This window comes from Lissotriton vulgaris, chromosome 1_1 (assembly GCF_964263255.1).
Source record: "Lissotriton vulgaris chromosome 1_1, aLisVul1.2, whole genome shotgun sequence".
Classification (NCBI taxonomy): Eukaryota; Metazoa; Chordata; class Amphibia; order Caudata; family Salamandridae; genus Lissotriton; species Lissotriton vulgaris.
Genome location: NC_141685.1, coordinates 2,043,980,331 through 2,043,999,711, shown reverse-complemented (window position 1 = coordinate 2,043,999,711; position 19,381 = coordinate 2,043,980,331). Strand labels below are relative to the sequence as shown.

At 45.0% G+C, this 19,381-nt stretch overlaps 1 long non-coding RNA gene across 1 annotated transcript; it reads right to left on the bottom strand.

Moving 5' to 3' along the window:
* Positions 1-15,808: 15,808 nt before the first annotated feature.
* On the bottom strand, positions 15,809-16,287 carry LOC147751580 (uncharacterized). Its single transcript, XR_015300054.1, has 3 exons — positions 16,210-16,287; positions 16,020-16,099; positions 15,809-15,921 (listed from the first exon to the last, which is right to left on the bottom strand). It is a non-coding gene; the product is annotated as an uncharacterized LOC147751580 (long non-coding RNA).
* Positions 16,288-19,381: the final 3,094 nt, after the last annotated feature.

The following is a 19,381-nucleotide window of genomic DNA, read 5'->3' as shown; positions in this document are numbered from 1 at the left end:
CTAAAAAGTGTAATTCCGAATACGAGGTGACAGAAGGAGGACTGGGGGTGAGTCTTTTAAGCTGACATGGATACCACTTCCCTGTTTTTGAACGACGGGGACATATTGTCCAGGTTCAACTGTTTTGAAAGACTGTGTTCCAGGTTACATGAAGTGAGGCTGATGGAGTGAGTGATTCAGGAGGGGAGTCTTAGTATGTATGCCCGACTGGTCGACCAAAACAATGGAATATCATTTTAGGCCAATAGTAATTTGGATTTTATTAATTTTGAATAAGCTATGAAGTTCATTTATAGGTATCTATAGGTGTGATACAATTAATTGGTGTGTTTACAATATTTTACTGCTGAATTTAGCGAATTGAGACAATTTGGATAAGTTGCATAGTATTGCATCTGCATACTTACATATGTTTCATCATACAGATATTTTGATCCCTTCCTGGCAACATGTATGTTTTATAAGTCCCAATCCTGGTCTTGAGACAGATGGTCTAATTGAAATTTTCCGTTGAAAACGCATCGACGCCCTTCTACATAATCTGTGTAATGACTGGAACTACAGATAGCATATGGGGCACATATTATCGAGTTCCAGTTTCTATTGTGGTGAACACAGATGCTTATCTTATGACAAATTGTACTGTCTTTTGTGTGTACTCTCCTGTGCTTTTTTGATTGTCCCTGTATATGAATTGTCTAGAAGTATACTTTTTGTTGCCTTAGTTGGCATTGAACATTGTGTCAACTTATTTATGTAACTTGATTTTCAAGCAAACATATTTTTAAAGCTTTTGTTATTTTTTAATGAATTATTCATTGTTTTTTCTGTACTTGTTTTAAACAAGAAGAATAAATAGATATATTTTCTAAACGTCTTGTTTTGACCTTGGATTTCTACAGGAAAAGATGACTGTGCGCTCTAAATAGCATGGACAAGAATCCATCCAAAGGAAGTTTTTTATCTTTAGTTGAACCATATTCCTTTGCTATAAAGGGGTCGTCTCTGTTTCTATAATTGTGAGAACAACCGTTCTAATTGGAGAGGTGGTGATCGATCCTTCAGGATCTTTCATTCACTGTGGTGACTGAGCACCTGTGACCAATAATATGGACAATTTAAAACATTTGCATTCTCAGAAGATCAGTTACGTTAATTAACCAGAATCCACATAATAGTACTAAGACTACCAAATCAGTTGAACCAGGAACAAAGATTTTTAATTTAAAGAAAAGACTGATCTGCACTGAGCTACACGGTGAATCTTTTTGAGTATCTAAAAGCAGGAGTGGTACAAATTGGGCTTCAAATTAGAAATGAGCCAGGATTGTTCAAAGAACATAATGTATTGAAACTTGGACTCTTATTGCAAATCGTTTAGCAGCGATTGGATCATTATTTAAGAAACAACACGAAGTGATCATTAAAGAAAGAAAAGCAATAGAAGTATTAGAAGGGAACATCTCTGCATTAGTAGAGGCAAAAAGAACTTGAAAAAGAAACCAATAGCTACAGAGTATCTTACCAAGAACCAATAAATTAAAGAAAGACAGAAAAGTTTAATGTGGAAGGGGTTTATCCCCATTTAGGAAAAGAATATTACAATATCAGAAGGGAACAAAGTTGGGATAGGCCCAACTGTCAGAGACCAGTGTATTCGAGGAGGAAATAAAAATCTCCTTCTCTGAAACATCTGGCTCTAGTAGCAAAGAGGAACAACATCTTCATGAACCACAGATCAGCACCCAGTCTAGATCAGAAATCTTTTGGGGGGGCACTCCAAAAGACAACCGGAACTGCAGGAATTATGGGTGGTGGGAGGGACTGTAAAACTACCCCCACAGGATTTCCTGAAGACCAGGAACTGCAGGTATTGGAGTTAAGTTTCCTATGGTAAACTTTTCTTCTAGAAGCCTGTCCAGGGATGAAAACGTGCTTGAGGTTTTAGATTTGTACCCACTGCCCTGTTAAATGAATTAGAATTTGAAAAGTATCAATTTTTTAGAAAGATTAGGCTTCTTTTTTGAGGATGAGGAATATTGTTCGAGGATAAATGTATCAGGGTTTAACAGCAAATCAACTTTTACCCCTTTATCAAGCCAAGTTGATAACATTGAGATTTATGAGATCAGTCAAAATTGAAATAAATATGTTGGATAAGCCGAGGAAACAAATAACTTTTTAAAAAACCGTAGAGAAGCACTGTATGTTAAAAGGACCCAAGTATCACCATCAAACCTGCCGATAAATGTGGGGTGTGGTGATTTTAATACCATAGACTATCATGTGAGAATGGAGTCTCTTAACCCCTTCGCTGCGGGGGTAATTCGCTGTGCTGTGGGGTGGGGGGCGCGCACAGCACTCCCATGCTCATGACGAGCTGAGCTCGTCATGAGCTAGTGCTCCTGTGCTCATGACGAGCTCAGCTCGTCACAGGTGCATTGGTTCCCGTGGAACGCTCAACATAGCAGGGGAATTCTCCCCGCACCTGAGCGTTCCACGGCCCATGACGAGCTGAGCAATGTAGGAAAGAGGTTTACAATCTCTTGGAATTGGTCAAAACAGAGGACTGGATTTGTAAAGATGAATAAAAGTTTCTATATAACACGGACCCAATTACACCCGCTAGATAGTCTTCCTAAAATCCACAAGAACATTAATGATCCATCCATGAGACCAATCGTAAGTAGTTTTGGGTCCATTCTAGAACCATTAAGCAAATACGCTGACCTGTTTCTTAAACCTTTGGTCTGTAAACCGACATTTATGAGATTCTGTACATGCAATTTCCATCTTGGAGGGGGAAGGGCTTCAATGGGGGTGACTCAGCACTTGGTCACCCTGGATATTGAAGCCCTTTACACCAACATCCCCCAAGATGATGCAATCAGAGGTAAGATCTATGTTAGACACTGAAGATCTTGGTGGTGGAGATAAAGAATTTATTATGGAATGTGTTACCATGGTGCTTAAAAATATCCTGTTCCTTTTTAGAGAAGACTTATTTAAACAAGTGAAGGGGACCAGCATGGGGGCTACCTGTGCCCCAAGCCTAGGATGGTTGTATGTTAGTGAATTCAAACAGAGGCATGTCTTCATTGAAATGGCACCATTCTTTGAGAATGTCTGCCATTTGTCCAGTTTCATTGACTGCCCATGTGGCCTAGGCTACATAGGCAAGACGCATCGGGAATTGAGACTCTGACTATTGGAACACAAATTCATGTTAAGAACCAATAAAGGGGGGGCGTGACCACGTAGGCGACCAAGATGGCTGCCTCCGCTTGAAGCTCCGCCGGTCGAGCTTCCAAATATCCTGTTTTCATGCCTTAACACCATCCTATGCATGGCGAACTTCCACCATCCTTATGCGGTCCCCGAACGCAACCTTCTGAAGCCTTATGAGAGGCAGTGAGGCTCGTGTACGGCGGAGGGGATTGAGGGGCTCCCTGCCCTCTCCCTGGGTGATCCTTGCTGTGCCCGGCTCGGAGTTGAGTGACGTGTCTGAGGGGTACGCGCCGCCTGCTGCGGCTGCATCTCGGTCTCCGGGGCTTCTCCCCCCTCCCCGCCCGTCTCTTGTAGGGCTGGTCCTGCCTGGGTCCCGGTCTCCGGGACGCGTTCCTGGCCTTCTGGACTACTTCACGGCGGGGGGGGGGGGGGTGCGCTCTCCTATGCCCTGCGGCAGCCCCACCTGGTACTTCTAAGCCCTGCCTCAGCTGCATTATGGCCTAATGCCTCAGGCCAGTTGTCTGCGCACCAGATGCCTCCGTCCTGGTTGCCTGTAATGGGCATTGTCCAGGCCTGCCTCACTGATCGCCTGAGACCCCTGCTTCGGATCCTAGCGCCTGCACATTCCAACTGCACCACGATCAGAGGAACATCAGTGTTGGACTGACCGGTGTCTCGAGGTGGCACTGCACTCAGCTACATCGAGGCCGCTTGGGGGCACGCCACATTCGCCTTGTGTGCAAGCTGGAACAGCGGCCATTGCTCCCTGTCTGCTGGTGACAAAGTTTGGTGTCCCCTCCATCATTTGACTGGGCTTTGCAGTTCTCGTGCATCTGGCTACCGGTGCTCTCCTGCTACACCATGTGCGCTTCTGCTGTGCCAGGCTGGCTGCTTGCGGTTGTTGCGCTCACTCTGCCTGTCTGACGTTCGTGTCCTCGCGTGCTCCTTTGCTGGGACTGGGAGCCTGCCCTACGTGAGTGGAATCTTAGCACTATTATTTTTCCCCTCTGCCACCGCCTGTTGCCTCCTGTCTCGCACAATGGGGAAAAGGGACACGAACCAACGCACACTCAGCTTTGACAAAGCTTCCCTCCCCTCCACTGATCCCCCCCCCCGGCTTATCCACCGGCACCATTGATTACACTGATGGTGACAACACGACTTCCCTGGTCACTGCCATGATGAGCGAGATGAGAGCCGGGTTCAAGTCGCTTGACAGCTGCTTCGATAGTCTTGATCAAAAACTGGCTGAGATGGTGTCTAAGGTGCACGCTCATGACAGACGGTTGGATGTGGTGGAGTCCAGGGTCTCGGATATTGAAGATGGCGCCTCAGGTTCATTGAAACGTCTTGAGAGAGTGGACAAAATCCTCAAAGATGTTGCCATCAAGAAGGAGGACCTTGAGGCCCAGAGTCGACGCAACAACATACTTATCCTTGGCATGGCAGAGACTACTTCCACTGGGCACATGGATATCTTTTTGGAAAAGCTGCTCATTGATCTGTTTGGCAGAGAGGTGGCAGGGGTTTGTTGTAGAACGAGCCCACAGATCTCTGGGTCCCCATCCTCGCCCAGGCCAGCCTCCACGCCCCATCATTGCAAGACTCATGAATTTCCGTGATCGTGATGCGGCTTTGCATGCAGCTCGTGAGAAAGGTGAGGTCCAGTGGCAGGGCAGCAACCTGTCCCTTTTTCCTGATTTCACCTTCATGGTTCAGGAGGCACGGCGTAAGTACAAAGGCGTCAAGGCTACTTTAAGGAACCTGGGCCTCAACTATGAAATGCTCTATCCAGCAAGACTGAAAGTGGACGTCGCCGGCCGTTTTTGCATTTTTGATTCCCCCACGGAGGCGCAGGAGTTCTGCCAGAATTATAGGAAAAATGGCTCAGGAACTGGTGCAGATCCTAGTCCAACCTCTCCAGTTCGAGATGACTCTCAGAACAGCATCGACCTCTTCACGAACTCTGGGTCTGGCTGATTATTCATTATCTCATGTCTTCTTAGCTCTGCTGTGTTGCTAGCAATTGTTTTCTTACATTGTTCTTTTATGACTAGTAACATGGATTTGCTTGACCGTTGTGGCGTTGCTGCCCCCCTTCGCGGACGCCTTTGTTTTCTTGATTCTTATGGCACTGTTTATGATTGTCCCATTTCGTTAGTGACATGCATATTCCATTGGTGAGTTGATCTGGTTCAGTGGGTTTACCTCTTGGGGGTTGGCAAGAGGTTGGGAGGCGGGCGGGGATTTATTTGGGTTTTCTTGATGATGATCATTACATTGTTTGTTATGCTCTTTGGGTTAGACGGAGAAGCGTGCATTTCAGCTTGTTTTTGATATTGAGTCTTCTATGGCCAAGTTAGGCCTTCAGCCCGGGCCTTCCGGGCTTTCACTGATGTCCTGGAACGTTCGGGGGCTGAATAATACTAAAAAATGCAAACAGGTTTTAAATTACATCACTAGACACAGCATTGATATTGCCTTTCTGCCAGGGACACACCTGCCCCCTTCTGACTCTTCCCACGTCGCTAGAAGCTGGGGTTCTCACTGTTTTTTTTCTAATTATAGTAGGTATTCCAAAGGAGTAACAATATTGATACACAAACAGGTACCATCCATTCGCGCTGTCCAACCTCATGACTGACGGGGAGGGCTGTTACTTGATTGTCACTGGGACTCTTCTGGGAGATAAAATCACGCTGGTTGGGGTCTATGGCCCTAATGTTGATTCCCCTTCCTTTTTTCAAGATTTACAGGTGCATCTTCTTACACAAGAGCCTGGGCTGTTGATTGTAGGGGGTGACTTTAATTTGTTAATGAATCCTGCCAGAGACAGTACTTCTTCTTCCCAGATGCTAAGGCTAGGTCGCGCCAAGTCCTTCTCGAACTGTGCTCTCATTTGTCACTCATTGACATTGAGGAGAGACTACACCCTCACCTACCTGCCTTTACTCTTCACGCAGGGTTCCACAATACTTGGACCAGAATAGACTATTGGCTCCTTTCTCCTGGGGTCTCCGGTTGGGTGGAGGGCCTGTTCACATTCCCGTGCACACTATCGGACCATTCTCCCATTGTTCTTAAATTAAATGTCCCCAGACTGGGTGGGTATGAAAGGCAGTAGCGGTTTCACGGGAAGGTGCTTCTTGATCCTGTATTTAATGAGGAGGTACGGCAAATAATAGAGGAATATTTCAACCTTAACACCGGGTCGGTGGACTCCTGGGCAGTTCTGTGGGAGGGGTTTAAGGCGTACATTTGTGGAGTTTGCATATCCAAGCATGCCGGAGTGCTAAGAGACATCCTTTGCACACTGGCCCGTGTCGAAGGGGCCATTGCTGATCTAGATAGAGAACTACTGCTGTCTCCCTACAGTGAGAAGGAAGCCAGACGCTTGGCACTCATGGTGGAATTTAGAGATGAAGCAGACAGGGAATTGAGATTCCTTAACAAACAAGTCATGGCGCGTCGATATGGCGAGGGTGACTGCCCGGCAGACTATTGGATCAACTACTTCGCCCCCCTCATAACTTGTCTTACATCACCAAAATTGTGGGACCGCTAGGGGATCCACTCCACACTACCCCAGAGATTTGCGACACCTTCCTGTCCTATTATAAAACTCTATACACATCCAAGCTGACGGGCGACAGGCGAGATTAAAGTGACTACCTCAGCGAGATTACCTTGGTCTATCTGGAAAAACACATGCAAGAATTTCTAGCTTTCCCCAATACTCAAGATAGCATAGTCGAAGCTATTGATGCACTGCAGGGTTCTTCGGCGCCCCGACTAGACGGGTTCTCTGCTGATTTTTATAAGGTCTACAAAGAGATCTTAGTTCCTCGACTAGTTGAAGGATATGCTGAGGCCCTTGAGGTGGGACGCTTGCCCCCCACATTCAGGGAAGCGGTCATTAACCTACTTCCAAAACCTGGCAGAGACTCCAAATTATGCGGCTCATACAGACCTCTCTCTTTATTGAATCTCGACTACAAGATTCTGGCTAAAGTTATCGCCATACACCTTTCATTATTGATGGAGGCCATCATCTCTCCAGCACAGTCTGGTTTTGTTCCGCACCGCTCCACTTCTCTGAACTTGAGGACCCTGTTTGCGGTTATACACAGAATTGACCCCTCCACTCCGGCTGCCGCGGTCCTACTTGACGCAGAGAAGGCATTTGACTCTCTGGAGTGGCCCTTTTATTATCCATCATGAGACGCATGGGCATGCCGGAATGTTTTGTATCTACAGTGGCTTTACTATATACTGAGCCTACGGCTAGGCTGCGTCTGAATGGCACCAATAATGAGCCGTTCTCCTTGTCTCGTGGCACACGCCAGAGTTGCCCCTTATCCCCTCTACTTTTCATTCTGGCAATCGATCCTCTGGTCCGTCATTTCCAAGAGAAACATCTGCACCAGGGGCTTCAGTTCCGCACCGGCCTTCTCCTGATCTCATTGTATGCGGACGATATGATTTTATTTGTCCGGATGCCCCAACTTAACCTTGAACCTCTTATTTTGGAAATAATCCGCTTTGGCAAATTCTCTGGCCTTTACATCAACTGACATAAATCTGTGATTTTTCCGCTTACCCCTAACACATCTGCTTGGAATTGCCCCTTCCCCCTTGAATGGATCCAGGAGTCGGTCAAATATCTGGGTGTTCATATTCATCTTGACACTGCCACCATGATCAGATTGAATTATGGCAGCGTAGTCAGTCTGTTGGAAGGCCAGATTGAGAGGTGGATTCACCTCCCGCCGTCTATGGTTGGGCGTATTGTTATAATTAAAATGGTGGTCCTCCCCCGCTTTTTATATCTTTTCAATAATATTACGATCCCCCTCACCAAGATCTTCTTTTCTCAGGTGCGCTCTTTGTTGTTACACCTAGTTTGGGGAGACAAGACTCCGCGTGTCAGCTGGCGAGTACTGACTCTTACATATGAAAGGGGCGGACTTGGCGTCTCTGATTTTTATCTCTATTTTTTAATTGCACAATGTTCCTACGCATACCCCTGGTTTCACCCAGACGCTCGCATCTTATATCTGAAAACGGAAGGGGATTTGGTTCTTCCTGGCCTCCTTTCTTATGTGCTCCCAGAGGGCTTCCCAACGCGATCCTCGGGACATACAAACTGTTTCGTCCACCTGCTGGGCCTGGGATAGGCTTCGCAGACTGCTGGGTTTGACCCAGTTGTATTCACCTGCTCTTCCATTGCCCAACGCTACTTGGTTTCCAATTACCGGGGAAACAGTTGTTAAGCACACGTTGGAGAAATTCAGCATTCATAACATTGGAGATCTCTTCCCTAAGGGACACGCTTTTTCTATTTCTGATGATTCACGATTCACTGAACGCTCGTTCATGGACTCCTTCGTTCTGACTCGGCTGCGATCCATGTTGCGCGCCTCGTTTCCCACATTTCCTCTGGCTCCTGACCCAGCACCCCCACTCACACTTCTTATTCAACATCCTTATGGAGCGCACTTGGTATTTACATTTTTACAAAATGTGTAGTGACTCACTCCCAGCTTTTGACTCCAAAGTTCGAACCGCATGGGAGGAGGATTTGGCGAAATCCATTTTGGACGATCAATGGGAACAATGCTGTAAAGCAACTAAAGAAGTTTCCCTAAACAGTAGACATAAGCTCGTCCACTTTAAATTTCTCCGTAGATTGTATCATACCCCAACACGCTCGCACCGAATAGACCCTAATCACCCCCACCACTGCCCTAAGTGCAAGGCCCCCTTTGCCGATTCTGCCCATCTTACGTGGACTTGCCCCCTTCTCCATGTCTATTGGTGTCAGGTACACATGACTTTCGGCGATATTTTAGGCATGGATCGGATTCCTACTCCGGAAATTGCATTGCTGGGCTATGTATCCAACTTCCCTTGCGGTGTTAGAAAACTTGCTGCACTGGGGTTTTTGTTAGCCAAGCGGGAAATCGCTTTGCTATGGGGTGATAGGCGCCCTCCGAAAGTGAAGTCATGGATTGGAAGCATGGCCTTTTGTAACACTAGTTGTGTGGAATACTCAGCACAGGTCCCTAGCGCGTCCAGGCCGGTGGATATCTGAGGGCCCTACCATTCCTACATTTCCAAGATCACAGCTGAACGCCAATCTCAGCCGGAAAATGGCATAGTTACTGAGGGGATTGGTTGAGGTGTCTTTATTTCACCGGTGACTTGCATCTGTTTTTATTTGACTGATGTTTTGTCCTCTGATGTCTTTTTTGCACAATTGATTCTTATGTCATCACGTATATCTTGAAGTGTCGGCGATGATTTCTGTTCTCTTGTACATGATATTTCACACATTTATCAATGGTAGACAGTCAAAATATCGAGTTGGAAATATCGACTTACCATAATATCGAGTCTGTAATATCGAAGGAGCATAATATCGAAGGCAAGAATATCGTAGGACAGAATATCGACCCAAGGTAAGTAATATCGAAATACTTAATATCGATGTAAGTAATATCGAAGTTAGTAATATCGATAGCATATATATCGATGTTAATAATTTCGATGACACTAATATCGATATTTGTATTATTTTATAGTTTTTTATTATGTATGTGTTATATGTTTAATTTAAGTATTTAAAATAATTACTATTATATGTGTATACATTTTCTATAATAATATAGAAATTTATAAGGAAATTTGATGTTTTAGGACCGGAGCGGGTTGTGGGTTTATAGGGGAATAGGGTGGGAAGTAATTTAATTATGGTAAGTTGATTAATAATTAGTAGGATTAATTAATTAATTATAATTATTTGCTAATTAATATTGATTAATTGGGAAATAATTAATTGATTAATTGATATATATTTTCTGTAGCGGGATGTGGGTTTATAGGGGAATAGGGTGGGGAGTAATTTAATAATAATTAATTAATTAATATATGTTTTTAAATATTTATAACTAATTAATTGGCAAATAATTAATATTAATTAGTTAATTAATTAATGTAATTTGGTACATATTTTACATTAGTAATTAATTGGTAATTAAATAATATTAGTTAGTTAATTACATTATTAGAGTAATTTATTTATATATATAATTTTTAGTTACTGTTAATTAATTAATTGGGGAAAATGATATTAATTATTAAATTATATTAATTACAGCTTATGTGCTAATATATTTATTTTATTGTTATTGTTAATTAATTATTAATTGCTAATTAAATAATATTATTTACCTTTGGGTTAAGGAGTATTTTTAGGGTTCAGGGTCATTTTTGGGTTTTTGGGTAAAGGGGTATTTTTAGGGTTCAGGGTCAGTTTTCTGTTTTTGGGTAAAGGGGTATTTTTAGTGTTCAGGGTCAGTTTTCAGTTCATGGGTAAAGGGGTATTTTTAGGGTTCAGGGTCAGTTTTCTGTTTTTGGGTAAAGGGGTATTTTTAGGGTTCAGGGTCAGTTTTCAGTTCATGGGTAAATGGGTATTTTTAGTGTTCAGGGTCAGTTTTCAGTTCATGGGTAAAGGGGTATTTTTAGGGTTCAGGGTCAGTTTTCAGTTCATGGGTAAAGGGGTATTTTTAGGGTTCAGGGTCAGTTTTCAGTTTTTGGGTAAAGGGGTATTTTTAGGGTTCAGGGTCAGTTTTCAGTTCTTGGGTAAAGGGGTATTTTTAGGGTTCAGGGTCAGTTTTCAGTTGTTGGGTAAGGGGGTATTTTTAGGGTTCATGGTCAGTTTTCAGTTTTTGGGTAAAGGGGTATTTTTAGGGTTCAGGGTCAGTTTTCAGTTCATGGGTAAAGGGGTATTTTTTAGGGTTCAGGGTCAGTTTTCAGTTCATGGGGAAAGGGGTATTTTTAGGGTTCAGGGTCAGTTTTCAGTTCATGGGGAAAGGGGTATTTTTAGGGTTCAGGGTCAGTTTTCAGTTCATGGGTAAAGGGGTATTTTTAGCGTTCAGGGTCAGTTTTCAGTTCATGGGGAAAGGGGTATTTTTAGGGTTCAGGGTCAGTTTTCAGTTCATGGGTAAAGGGGTATTTTTAGGGTTCAGGGTCAGTTTTCAGTTTTTGGGTAAAGGGGTATTTTTAGGGTTCAGGGTCAGTTTTCAGTTCTTGGGTAAAGGGGTATTTTTAGGGTTCATGGTCAGTTTTCAGTTCTTGGGTAATGGGGTATTTTTAGTAAATTAATTATTAATACTTATTGTTCAGTACATATATATTATATCTTTACTGTATATATTTTTATTTATTAATTTTAAACATTATTAGATACTTTTAAATATGTATATTTTATTTATTAGTGTTATATACTTACTTTTACATTTATATATATTTAAAACAAAATCGATATTTTTAACATCGATATTTTTTACAACGATATTATTTTTTCGATATTTTTGTACTTACCATGTTGTAGATAGGATGTCGATATTTTTGCCCTCGATATTGTTGACTCGATATTCTTGTAGGTCGATATTTTTGTAGTCGATATTCTGTCATAGATCCTTTATCAATATATACAGCTTCCTGACTCATTGTGGCCCCCAACATTAAACCATGTATTAATTTGTATTTATATGCACGCTCTCTATGATGACATCGTTTACCCAATCCATTGTGTAAGAAATGTAACGTCATTGTATTCATATATGAAAAGGATAAATAAAGTAAAAAAAAAAAAAAAGAACCAATAAAGAAAATGCCCCACTTGCTGATCATTACTTCAGGTTCAACCACACTTGTGATGACTTCGTGGTACTTTTAGCGAAAATAAAGATTAACAGACTGGGAGGTAACATGAACAAAAACAGAAAAAAGGTGCTTCCAATACAACGTGATGAATAAGCACAGCACATTTGCACCTTGATGGGTATGTAACCCCATGCATGGGCAAAAACCGGGGGTGACTTTTAATCGAGGTTAGCAATAAGTGGAGGAAGATAGTCTTTTGAGTAATGAGCCATGAGGCATAAGTTCAACGCCACAAAAAAACCATTTTGAAAGAGGGTCTCAGGGCATTCTTAAAGACCAATACATTAACATGACCCCCAAAAAACAAGTACTCATAATACAATGTCTATGGGTCTAGTGATTCAACTCTATTTCCTGTTCATGACACAACTGTGAAAACCAGACTTATAAGTGGTGAGAAAGATTATACGTGTATTAAAGTAAACTGTGAATACAACATTGCATCACTAGGGTATAAAAAGTACCCATCAGTTCCCATTGGATACCGCCCTAGTCATCATATGGGTTCTCCTCATTCCTAGGAGAGTATGCTGGCAGCCTCAAGGTTTTATAGAGGCTGTCACTAAACCATTGATAATCATGTGTAAGGAGTACCTAAATATATGTATTAGGGTAACTGTTTTGCAGTGCATGAATGATTATAAGTGATAAAGTGAAAAATGTTTAAAATTGGAGAGAAGAGAGTAGAAATCTTTCCGGCATGACCGTTACGGGGCTGTAATCCCCTCAAAGGCCACTCTGCTCACCTAATTACTGCTGGACCCACTCTCCCTGCTTTTGCCCGAGTCCTCCCGCTGCTGCGTTACACATCTCAGGCGGCTGCCGAGTGGAGGACTCGGCTCCCCAGGAGTCCTAGCGGTGGCGCAGACCTTTCCAGTCAGCATCGGCGCCTGGAGGCGCGTTAAAGGTCAGCGTCCTCCGACCAAGTGGTGCAATCTTTCCGGCATTACCGTTACGGGGCTGTAATCCCCTCAAAGGCCACTCTGCTCACCTAATTACTGCTGGACCCACTCTCCCTGCTTTTGCCCGAGTCCTCCCGCTGCCGCGTTACACATCTCAGGCGGCCGCCGAGTGGAGGACTCGGCTACCCAGGAGTCCTAGCGGTGGCGCAGACCTTTCCAGTCAGCATCGGCGCCTGGAGGCGCGTTAAAGGTCGGCGTCCTCCGACCAAGCGATGCAATCTTTCCGGCATTACCGTTACGGTGCTGTAATCCCCTCAAAGGCCACTCTGCTCACCTAATTACTGCTGGACCCACTCTCCCTGCTTTTGCCCGAGTCCTCCCGCTGCCGCGCTACACATCTCAGGCGGCCGCCGAGTGGAGGAATCGGCTACCCAGGAGTCCTAGCGGTGGCGCAGACCTTTCCAGTCAGCATTGGCGCCTGGAGGCGCGTTAAAGGTCGGCGTCCTCCGACCAAGTAGTGCAATCTTTCCGGCATTACCGTTACGGGGCTGTAATCCCCTCAAAGGCCACTCTGCTCACCTAATTACTGCTGGACCTACTCTCCCTGCTTTTGCCCGAGTCCTCCCGCTGCCGCGCTACACATCTCAGGCAGCCGCCGAGTGGAGGACTCGGCTACCCAGGAGTCCTAGCGGTGGCGCAGACCTTTCCAGTCAGCATCGGCACCTGGAGGCGCGTTAAAGGTCGGCGTCCTCCGACCAAGTGGTGCAATCTTTCCGGCATTACCGTTACGGGGCTGTAATCCCCTCAAAGGCCACTCTGCTCACCTAATTACTGCTGGACCCACTCTCCCTGCTTTTGCCCGAGTCCTCCTGCTGCCGCGCTACACATCTCAGGCGGCCGCCGAGTGGAGGACTCGGCTACCCAGGAGTCCTAGCGGTGGCGCAGACCTTTCCAGTCAGCATCGGCGCCTGGAGGCGCGTTAAAGGTCGGCGTCCTCCGACCAAGTGGTGCAATCTTTCCGGCATTACCGTTACGGGGCTGTAATCCCCTCAAAGGCCACTCTGCTCACCTAATTACTGCTGGACCCACTCTCCCTGCTTTTGCCAGAGTCCTCCCGCTGCCACGCTACACATCTCAGGCAGCCGCAGAGTGGAGGACTCGGCTACCCAGGAGTCCTAGCGGTGGCGCAGACCTTTCCAGTCAGCATCGGCGCCTGGAGGCGCGTTAAAGGTCGGCGTCCTCCGACCAAGTGGTGCAATCTTTCTGGCATTACCGTTACGGGGCTGTAATCCCCTCAAAGGCCACTCTGCTCACCTAATTACTGCTTGACCCACTCTCCCTGCTTTTGCCCGAGTCCTCCCGCTGCCGCACTACACATCTCAGGCGGCCGCCGAGTGGAGGACTCGGCTACCCAGGAGTCCTAGCGGTGGCGCAGACCTTTCCGGTCAGCATCGGCGCCTGGAGGCGCGTTAAAGGTCGGCGACCTCCGCAACGCGGGACGCCGGGCGAAGCCCGGGCAAAGGGCGGACCGTCTGTGGCCGTCCAGGGACGGAGGAGGACGGGACGGGCCACCCCCTTTCCGCCCATTGGAGACCTAAAGGCTGGTGTAAGGTAGGACTACTCCACTATGTCCACAATCAGCGATAAATCTGCATCTGCGGGAGGTAGTAAAGGAACTCTTGAGAACTACTTCACTAAAGCTGCTTTGGACCCGGACAAGGAAAATGAGTTGTTGGAGCGTAGAATTGAGCGTCGTCGCTCTATTGAAAGCCTGAAGAATAGACCCTTGCTGGACATGGTGCCTATACCGGTTCTTACAGACTCTATCTCAGATATTACAAGTGAAGACCCTTTGTCACTTGATAAGTTTCCTATACTCCTTAGAGAAACTCCCTCGCCATCTGTAATTGTCAATATTGTATCCCCATCTAATGTGTTGTCTCCTGGTACTTCCAACTCTATACTTGATGCTACTAATGCGCCTTCTCTTATAGCCAGGGACTTACAAAAAAGGAAGGGCAAGACGCTTTATGCACCCAAAGCTCTTGGCCCTCCGCCACCAAAAAAGAGAAGGGGGAGGGCACCCCAGAGGCCGAAGCTCAGTCACTCTGAGTTCGGTAAATCTCTCAAAGCTAATGCTTCTGCTGTTCCCTTGATCAAGAAACATCAAAAGGGTTTGGCTAAAGCGCAGTAAGGCTGCGCCACTATCAGTCTAAACAAAACAAAATGCCAGTACTGCTCAATAAGTCAGCCTATATTCTATGTTCAACGACATTAAACTGTTGACATATACAAAAGACAACCAAAGTCAGATTTAATCAATTTAATTTTATAAGTATTTTACGATGCAAAAGTATTATTTTAGTTTCATGACAGAATTGTCCATATTCATGTGAACACGGGAGGGGGTAGGAGTGAAAAAATCTTTGCTTGGGATTGAGTAAAGAGCAACAGGGAATTGTGAGCGCAGTGAAAGAGAAAAGTGTCAACATGTCAATGGTCAGTCATACAAAATCCACAATCATCCAACATTCAGTCACCATAAAAAAAAACACATACGAAAAATTCTTCTACACTGTGTCAGACAACCTGGTCAAACAAAGAAAAAAGAACAAGAGACTTATTAATACCCTCACCTAGAATCAAAAATCTTATTATTGGTTTAGGGGGTGGGGTATTAATCAAATTATTTCAAAACATTTCTTGAAACAACACATATCAATCAAAATTACAGGCCATCAACTTTTTAAACAATCTATGAAGAAATCACAGGCATCATTCTTGTTTGATTGGCCTGAAAACACAAGAAAAGGGTCTACGCGTTTTGATGCCCCTTAATAGCGGGGATTCTCCTCAGGACCTTGAAGGATTGAATCCTGTAGGGACATAAAGGTAACAATCCTTAATATCAAAACTCCTACGCGCAACCTTCAACTTCAAAAGAACCAGCACTAGCTAAGAAAATTGCCTTCTCTTCTTCGTGAAAAGGGTGGGAAATGTTTACAGTCCAAAATCCTTATAAGATAGATGACGAGATCATAATTGGTACTGCGCCAATAAGCTGTTAAAGCCAAAAAGACCCTGTTAGAAATACCAGTACTAGGTAAAGGCTTGGTTTTCAGCGCGAGCAAAAGCTTATCTGGTGGCTTCTATATTTACCTTGGTTCAAAAGGTCTAAGTCACGTGAGTCTTAGCGGATCTCAATCGTCTCATGTACGATGTTCAGTGCCACCCAGTACCTGCATTTGAAATGAAATGATTCTGTCAGTGGCCGTGACGCCCAGGTTGCAGGCCTTGTAACACCTATTCTACTAGGTTTTGATCAGGTTTAAAGCGTGCTCGTGCATACCTGAATATAACCGGGTCTCCTCTCCTACGCGCGGCGTCTTCCGATCAGCCGTCGCTTGTCGGAGTGTGTCAGTGTCCGCCAATATGACGTGGACCAAACCCGCGGGATGCCGGGAAATGTAGTTTATCGCGTCTAGCGCTGTTCGGTGTTGAATTAATTCACAATGTTCATGCGCTAACTATATTCTCAAGAAGTCATAATGAGACTAGCTGAACATATAGGATGGCATTAAAAGAGGGGATTATTTTGCGCGTGTTCGTGCCTTCCTTCATAATAATACAAACTCGTTGAGTTTAAGGTCCGCGTAATGTCGGAAAATATGGTTTTTCACAGGTGGTTTTGGTCCATGATTCATAAATAGGGCGTGCAGTGAGGGTCCTCGGAATAGAATCATTTGGGTGCTTATTCGGTCCTAGTCCTGTCAGTGTGGTTTAATGGAAAAGGTAGTTGCGCAGCAGGCAATGGACAGGATTGATGTAGTCTGTAGGCAGGCACTTGGGAACTGTGGAAAAGGTAGTGCCGCAGAAGGCAATGGACTGAATTAATGTAGTCTATGGGCAGATATTTGGGGACTATGGAGCTGGATCAGTGTCAATACCAGCGGTATTCAGCTAGCTGAGACTTTATAAATGATATAGTTCCGACATTTCATTCAGTCCTGTGACTGATGTATTACATTTTAAAATCAGAGTCGCTTCTCGTGACGATAGTTTTTCTTCCAGGTCACCTCCTCTTGGGTCAGGTTCCACCTTGGAGATTACTGTCCATTTTAAGTCAGTTTCTGCATGTGCGAATTCGATCCAATGTTGCACCAAAGGTGCACTGAGGATACTTCTTTTTATCCGGTATCTGTGTGGTTTATTCTTTGTCTGATTTCTTGACTCGTTTTTCCGATATATAGCTTGTTGCATGGACACAAAATTCCATAGATCACAAATTTGGTTTTACAATTCGTGAATCTTGAGTGTCTCCAACTAATCCCATTGTGTTGGAACAAATCTCCTTCAATCGTTGAAGTGCAAGATACACATGTACGCACCAGGACAGATACCATACTTCCAAGGGAATCAGAATCAAAGATATCCTTTTTTATCACAGGGCCGAAGGAATCGCGGAAAGAGAAGAAATGCACCGCAGGTTCACTGGACACCAGAGGCGGAACCAGTGAGCTCGAACACGAGGAACAAAACCAAGGAGCAGGCGGGACCAAGCAAATAACAACAGCAGTGAGAACCAAAGACCAACTGGTGTTCAATATTTCCAGCACACAACTGACAGAGGAAGAAATAGCAGTCCTGAACAAGGGCCTATCCTTCGTCCCTACAGCCAAACTGGATCACTTCAAATTACACATGGAACTAGCAGAGTTCTTTAGGAAATTAAAATTAAAAGCCTTCTTTGAAAAGAAAACAGAGTCTAATGACCCCCAAGAGGAGATCCCCAACGAGACAGGCCTCAGACTAAAATCCACTTTCGTCCCACCACCCGCCAGTATACCTGTCGAGATTGCTGCCTTTGAACAGGCGGTCTACACTGAGGTGGAGAATATACAGGAGAGAAACACCTTCAACAACCTGTCCCATCGGGAGCGTGAAACAATAAGACGCCTGCAGGCTAACCCTACCCTTGTCATAAAACCCGCCGACAAGGGCGGAGGTATCGTGCTCATGGACAAAACGGATTATGACACCGAATGTCGCAGACTCCTAAGCGACACCAGGAATTACAGACCACTCAGGAAGGACCCTACCGAAGAACTAGGTGAGAGGATACTGACCTTGGTAAAAAATGCCCGAGATGCCGAACATATCTCCAAACAGGAGGCTGACTATCTGTGCAGCAAAAATACTAAAACCCCATATTTCTACACCCTACCAAAGGTACATAAAGGGGTAACCCCACCACCGGGAAGACCAATTGTGTCAGGAAATCAATCACTCTTAGAGCCCCTGTCACGCTTCTGCGATTTCTTCCTAAACCCACTAGTGCAACTTACACCATCGTACATTAAGGACACGAAACATCTTCTCAATGTGATTAAAGAAGTCAACTACAACCCAGAAACCCAACTCCTTGTCGGATTAGACATTGAGAGCCTATACACTAGTCTACCGCAGGACGCAACACTGAAAGTACTGGAGGAAGTCCTAATGGGAACTGCCTGGAACCATCACACTCCACGCAGCTTCATAATGGAATGTGCCACCCTCGCATTAAAGGACAACTACTTCGAGTATGAGGGCAAGCTGTACCTACAGACCAATGGGACGAGCATGGGGAGCGTTTTCGCTCCCAGCATAGCTGGTCTTTATGTAGCCCACTTTGAAAAAACACACATACAATCTGTGAACAATCCCTACGCAGCTAACATCAGCATGTGGCGTTGCTATATCGACGACATCCTGGTTATCTGGGAAGGGAACCAGGAATCCCTGGATCAATTCCTCGTGTGGATCAACACCTGCGACAACTACCTGAGATTTACCTGCACGAGTAGTGCCTCGGAATTGGCCTTCCTGGACCTTAACATCAAAGCAGATATGGATGGCCTGACAACTACGACCTACCACAAACCTACGTCAAGGAATTCCCTTCTGAGGTTTGACAGCTTCCACCCTAGACCTCTACGGGAAAATCTCCCTTATGGTCAGTTTTTGCGTCTCAGACGCAATTGCAGCCGAATCCAGGATTTCAAACAACAATCAGCCAGCCTAGTCCATAAACTGGAAGACAGGGGATACCCCACAAGGATCCTGAACACCACCTGCAAGAGGGCGCGAAACCAAAATAGGGAAGCGCTACTTGAGGCAACAACTAGGCCTCCTGAGGAACCTACTCTGACATGCGTCACCACTTACAATACCGTGTCCAACCAGGTTTCCAGCATAATCAACAGGAACTGGAAGATTATTAATTCGGGCAACCGAAACTGGGAAAAACCCAGATTTGCATATAAAAGGGCGAAGAATCTGAAAGACTCCCTAGTACACACCAGACCCAGGCCCAACCAAACCACTAAAGACAACACTGTCCTCAATGCCTGGGGCTTACCAAAACTTACAGGACACCAGCCGTGCAATAATTGTAGTGTATGCCACCTCACTTCCTCATCCAAAACCCTGGACTTAGAACCAGGCAGAATATGGACACAACGTCAGTTCACTAACTGTAA